This window comes from Musca domestica, unplaced genomic scaffold (genome assembly GCF_030504385.1).
Source record: "Musca domestica strain aabys unplaced genomic scaffold, Musca_domestica.polishedcontigs.V.1.1 17, whole genome shotgun sequence".
NCBI classification, from domain to species: domain Eukaryota; kingdom Metazoa; phylum Arthropoda; class Insecta; order Diptera; family Muscidae; genus Musca; species Musca domestica.
Genome location: NW_026712230.1, coordinates 4,779,314 through 4,785,726, shown reverse-complemented (window position 1 = coordinate 4,785,726; position 6,413 = coordinate 4,779,314). Strand labels below are relative to the sequence as shown.

Below are 6,413 nucleotides of genomic sequence, written 5' to 3'. Positions count from 1 at the left end.
TCGAGAGAAATAACCAAGTTTAAAACATTGTGTGATCTGCGAATACGAGTTCCACGCAGTGAAAGATTTTCCATTTTTGCTAGAACGCTGCGTTAAACACTGAAACAAGTTGATTTCTCGTTACACCAGTGGACCACTTACATGAGGAGGCAAAGATTCTTCCCGTACCTCAGCCTAATCACATGCTTTCTCTGCAATAGCTATTCCCGTAGAAGTTGGGAAAGACCTATACGGCGTAGATAGATGAGAGATAGCCTTTATATAGGAACTCCAAATACAAAATTTGAAATAATTCAGGTAATTAATGTCGCTAAAATAATCCAAATACCAAATATAGGGGGTAGGCGTGGACCCACGTGGCTCATTTTCTGTCTTAGGCTGTAGTATCCATTACGAACTTTAAATACTAAATTTAAAATCATTCCGGTAAATAATGTCGCTAATATCATCAAAATACCGAATAACGGAGGGTACCGTTATATTTGGGCTATACGAAGACGTGGACCTACATGACCGATTTTCTGTCTTAGGGTGTAGTATCCATTAAAACTTCAAATACCAAATTTAGAACAATTCCGGTAAATAATGTCGCTAAAATCATCAAAATACCGAATATCGGGGGGTACCGGTATATGGGGGCTATACGAAGACGTGGACCTACATAGCCCATTTTCAATACCAAAAGTCCTGCAGACATAATACACATTTGAGAAATTTGTTTTCAACATACTTCATTTCGTTCGGAAGCTAAAGTAATTTCCACAGACGGACGGACGGACACTGATAAATCTACATAGAATTTTATGCTGATCAAGAATATATATATTTTGTGGGGTCTAAAATGTATATTTCGAGGTGTTACAAACGGAATGACAAACTTAATATACCCTCCATACTATAGTCGAGGGTATAACAATTTAAAAAGTAGTATGTTCGGCCGGGCCGAACTTTGAATACCCTGTACCATCTGGATCGAATTTGAAAATAAAATCCTTAATTTTAAAAATACCGAATATAGCCGTTATTTTGGTGTATAAACGGCGTGCATAGGCATTGTTTGTCATAAGTCATTACCATATTCAAATTCGAAACTTGAAATAAATGGTGAATTGTAGCTAAAATCATCAAAATATCGTATATAGGGAGGCCCCGTTATATCGGAGCTGTGCGAAGACCTGGACCAGCATAGACAATTTTCTGTCATAGGCTGTAAAATCCATTACGAACTTCAAATACGACATCTCAAACAATTTCGGTGAGTATTGTACATAAACTCGTCAAAATACCGAATATAGGTGGGTATTGGTATATGGGGCCTATACGAAGACCTGGATCTGCATAGACAATTTTCTGTCACAGACTGTAGTTTCCATTACGAACTCTAAATACGTAATTTGAAACAATGACGCTAAAATCATCAAAATACTGAGTATATGGGGGCTATACGAAGACGTGGACCTGCACAGACAATTTACTGTCTTAGCCTGTAGTATCTATTTCGAACTTCTTGAAGCAATTCCTGTGAATAATGTCGCTAAAATAATAAAAATACCGAATATCGGGAGGTACCGGTATAAGGGGGCTATATGAATACGTGGACCTACATGGCCCATTTACGAACTTAACCTGCCTACTGGAAAAAAACATGTATGCAAAATTTTAACCTTCTATCTCAATTCGTTCGAATGATAGTGTGATTACAACAGACGGACAGATAGATAGACAGACAGACATACAGAATTGACTTAGAATTGTACTTTGTTTGGGTCTGACGTGAGCATTTCGAGAAGTTACAAACCATAGTATGGTGGAGGGTATAAAAAACCTATTAGGCAGTTCTAAGTAGCATTCATACTGAAGCAGTCACCGATGTTCTAAACAACTACAGTATGAGTGTCGTCCTCGAAGTTCACAGCCCAGCCATTGCAGCTGGCTGCCTAGCCAAACCTGGATAGTGCTGTCGTCTTAATTCGTAATGATGATGATGAAAATGTTTGTCTATTCAATTGACCTGCAGAATTCAATCCAGAAACTCTTTGACCACAGCCTATGAAGACAGAAGAAATTTCAAATATTGAATTAAAGGAAGAATTAAATAATCTTATGCCAACACGCGGTATGTGCCGCTTTTACCTCTGTTGTTATGATATCGTAACAACATAGTTAGCAATGTTAAGCGATTTAAACCGCTTGTGAAATGTGAAAAACTATGGAACAGAATTTTAAAACCCAATTTTGGATTTTTCAAACTTTTGTTTGTAATTTTTTTCTATAAATCTATTTTTTTTATATTAACATGGCCCTGTCATGAACTGTTATCTAGATAGTATAGACACAAACCATTTGCTCAGAATGCATTTTGTCTAGTCTTTACCATTTTAGGTCTTTGATTTAATTTTGAGCGCAGATTGATTTTGGTTTATTACTCAATTCCAACTAGATGGCAACAATTTGATGTAGTACATTGTAAATTGTGCTTTTTTATTCAATTACATACCTACGTAGATTCCGCAGATGCCCGAGTACCGATTTTATAACTCAAAACCCTCAACTTCATTAAATCTTCGCTGTGTCTTCTGAGGATCCATTAGCTCTATTCATATTGCAGGAATACCCTTCAAAAAATCCCCAAAAAGTTAGAGGGGGGGGGGGCTTTTAAGACAATGGAGTACATCATGTCTTTAATCGCCTTCCAGTAATGCTGAGAACATTCCCGAATCGTTTGGTTGCTTAAAGATTTTTTACATGCTGTAGACCTTAGTCTGACTCTAATCGACTCTAACTGCTTGTGATTTTCTTTCCCACGTTTTGTATAAACAAATAACGTGAATAACTGTTCTTTTTATTTCAATTAATGTTTTTATTAAGACATTTAAACCAATATAAATTTTATATTTTTCAATATTCACTTTTGCTTTTAAACTTTTATGGTTATTTTATTAAGTTTTATTTTCATTTCAAAACTAGTACCGTGCAGTAGTTGTTGTAGGAGTAGTGGGGCGTCCAAAAAAATTGTTAGATCCAAAATCAAATAGGACATGTACGAGCGGAGGAATCACATCACCACCATTTTGATCTTCCTGTACACCATGATTGTCATCTTGAGCTTTCTCGGCTATCAAAGTTGTACTCTATTGATGTGGAAAAAGCGAAAAGTTTACCTTCGAAAATTTAGAAAAATTGGAATTAATGGATTTATACCTTTGCTTGGCCAAATGCCAACAGAGTTATTACACCAATCAAACATGCAATGAAAAATTTCATGACTGGACTTAAAAAATATCAATATATCTCACTTTATTGAAAATTGCGGCTACTTATAGATATTTTGCAGTACCTTTAACAAATATTGGCACAAATGCTATTTAATTAATATCGTGGGCTTTATTTTACTTAAGATAAACACAAATGGTCTCGCTTATTTAATTCTACTATTAATTAGTAAAACGATTAATGAATACAGATGGGAAATTTATGATTGTTGCTACGAACAAGAGTAAAATATGACCGACCTTACTAACAATATTAAATACGCCGTTTTCAGAGAGAGAGAGAGAAAGAGAGAGATTAAACCAATTTTAGGTATCCGAAAATATTACTAACAAGTAAAAAAGCAGTAAGTTCGGCCGGCCGATTTGGGCAATTTTCAAAAATAAAATCCGTCTTAAAAATACCTAATGTAGCCGTTATATTAGGGTCTATACGACGACGTAGACCTGCGGTGAATAATGTAGCTAAAATCATCAAAATTTCGAATATAAATCTTAAAAATACCGAATGTAGCCGTATACGATGACGTGGACCTGCATAGGCAACTTATGTCACAAGCTATGAAAAAACTTTTTTTAATGTAGCTAAAATCATCAATATACCGATTATAGGGAGGTACCATGGTGGTTATAAAACGTGGACCTGTACATACAATTTTCTGGCATAGGCTATAGTATCCATTACGAACTTCAAATACAAAATCATTCCGGTAAATAATATCGCTAAAATCATCAAAATACCGAATATCGGGAGGTACCCTTATATGGGGGCTATACGAAGACGTGGACCTGCACAGACAGTTTTCTGTCATAGGCTGTAGTATTCATAACGAAATTGAAATATCAAATTTTAAATATTTCCGGTAAATAATGTCGCTAAAATCATCAAAATACCGAATATCGGGGGTACCGTTATATGAGACTATACAAAGACGTGGACCTACATGTCCCATTTTCGTCGGATGGACATTGCTAAATCGACATAGAATCTTATGCTGATCAAGAATATATATATATACTTTGTGGGGTCTGAAATGTATATTTCGAGGTGTTAAAAACGGAATGACAAACTTAATATACCTTCCATACTATGGTGGAGGGTATAAAGGTGCTAAGCGTTTCCATTACAAGAGCAATATGAATTCAGTCGACTGCACCATCCTGAATGTAGACAACCGAAGACGCCATCCATAGTGTATTGCTTATGGATCCAGAGGCACACTCTCTCTATCTCTCTAATAGCTTTGGACCTTCCTCTCAAAATCGTGTAGGTCTCACCTGCCCTGCCGAAGTTATATCCACCATATGATTGTTTGGATGAATTCCACGTCAACGTCCAAGCAGATAATGTCACGAAAGGATCAGCGCTGGCAGAGCAGATTGACTGCTCCACATTCTGCACGGTTAACGAGGATGCCCCCACCCGAATACAACGAAAGTGTCACAGTTCGCCAGACTTAACCATAGTGACGTGACTTGGCAACCTGTCATTTCTCTTGGCTCAGACCATCTCCCGATAATCGCCTCCATAAGCAGGGCGATCGATTTCATAACCTCTGGACGCCGTACTTCCATTAACCATTGGAAAGCTCACTGGTCAGAGTTCAGAGAATTCACGAACCGCCGCTTCAGAGAACTGCCCAACTTTTTTGATGTTTGGGTAGCAAAAAGGATTTTCCGAAGCGTCATCAAAGCTACAGCCGCTTGCTATATACCTGCTGGTCGAATACCCGAGATAAGACCAGCAGAGGCAGCGGGATTAGCAAACGAGCGTGATGATCTCCGTCGTACCAACCCTACTGATCCTAGAATCAGTGATTTGACAGTGGAGGTCAACCGGTTGATACAGGAGTATAAGAGGAAAAAGTGGCTAGACCATCTCAAGTGTTGCAACATTGGAACCGATATGAATAAACTGTGGGTGACGGTTAAGTCGCTCTCGTACCCTGGAAAAAAGGATGATAGGACCTCGGTCACTTTTAACGACGTAACGGGGACTGATCGAAGAGGTGCGCGGAGTATTTTAACCGACAATTTGTCGAGCACCCCGAGAGCGACAGGGCGAAACGAAGAGTACTACGTCGTATCAGATCTCTTCCCGCTGAGAAGGAACCACCACAGTTTACGATGGGTGATGTTGCAAATGTCATCCGTAACGCTAAGTCATCCAAAGCGTTGGGCCCGGACGCCGGGAGTCGAGTTCTTAACGAAAGTTCTCAATTTGTCGCTAGCCACCCACATAGTGCCCGAAACCTGGAAAATGGGGCGGGTAGTGCCGCCACTGAAGCCAGGCAAGCATGCTAGCAAAGGCGAATCTCAGTACAGGCCAATCTCGCTTTTGTCGTCAGTAGCCAAGACTCTTTGGGCTTTACTCCTTCCCAGCATTAGAGGAAGCTATATAGTTGCCAAGCACCAGCACGGATTCCGTCCACAACAGCATTACACACCACACATATTAGTACAGGACTGAACCAGAACAAGGCGTGTGACAAAACAGTGTTGGTAACCCTTGAGCTATCAAAGACATTTGATACGGTAAATAATGTTATACTGTTTGAGGACGCGCAGAGAACCACCCTCCGGCCAAGTTTGAAACGTTGGATAATCAACTATATGTGTGGACGCCAGTCGTACGTGGAATTCCGGAACAAGAAGTCCAAAGCCCCGTAGAGTGAAACTGCCCTCAGAACTGCGACAGGGTGCATTCTCATGACACCAGTGAATCATCTACACGAGGAGGCGAAAGTCCTTCCCTTACGTCAGCATATTCATTTTCTTTCATTGCAGTACCTGACTGGGTGTTACAGTGAGAGTCATTCCAACCATCATATGGTGGATACCACTCCCCTACCCAGGCGTGTCAGAAAGGACATACATGATCTAGAGAGGGAGATCCAACGCTATTAGAGGGAACCTCTAGATCAAGAAGCCTATCAGGCAGGTTTGAGAGGCATTCATACCGATGCAGTCGCGGATGCTATAGGCAACTATAAAATGAATGCCGTGCTCGGAGTGTGTTTTGTGCGCAAATGCTGTATCCATAGGTCAGTCATAGTTACATACAGCCAATGCATTACTTGCATATAGGGAACCAACTCTATTTTACGGATTTCTCACCATAATTTTAAAGGAAACAACAATGCA

The 6,413-nt window shown here is 39.4% G+C and overlaps 1 long non-coding RNA gene across 1 annotated transcript; it reads right to left on the bottom strand.

Annotated features, from left to right (window-relative positions):
- Positions 1-2,830: 2,830 nt before the first annotated feature.
- LOC131801726 (uncharacterized) lies at positions 2,831-3,774 on the bottom strand. The gene is made up of 2 exons (XR_009341907.1): positions 3,202-3,774; positions 2,831-3,131 (listed from the first exon to the last, which is right to left on the bottom strand). It is a non-coding gene; the product is annotated as an uncharacterized LOC131801726 (long non-coding RNA).
- Between the last annotated feature and the right edge of the window lie 2,639 nt (positions 3,775-6,413).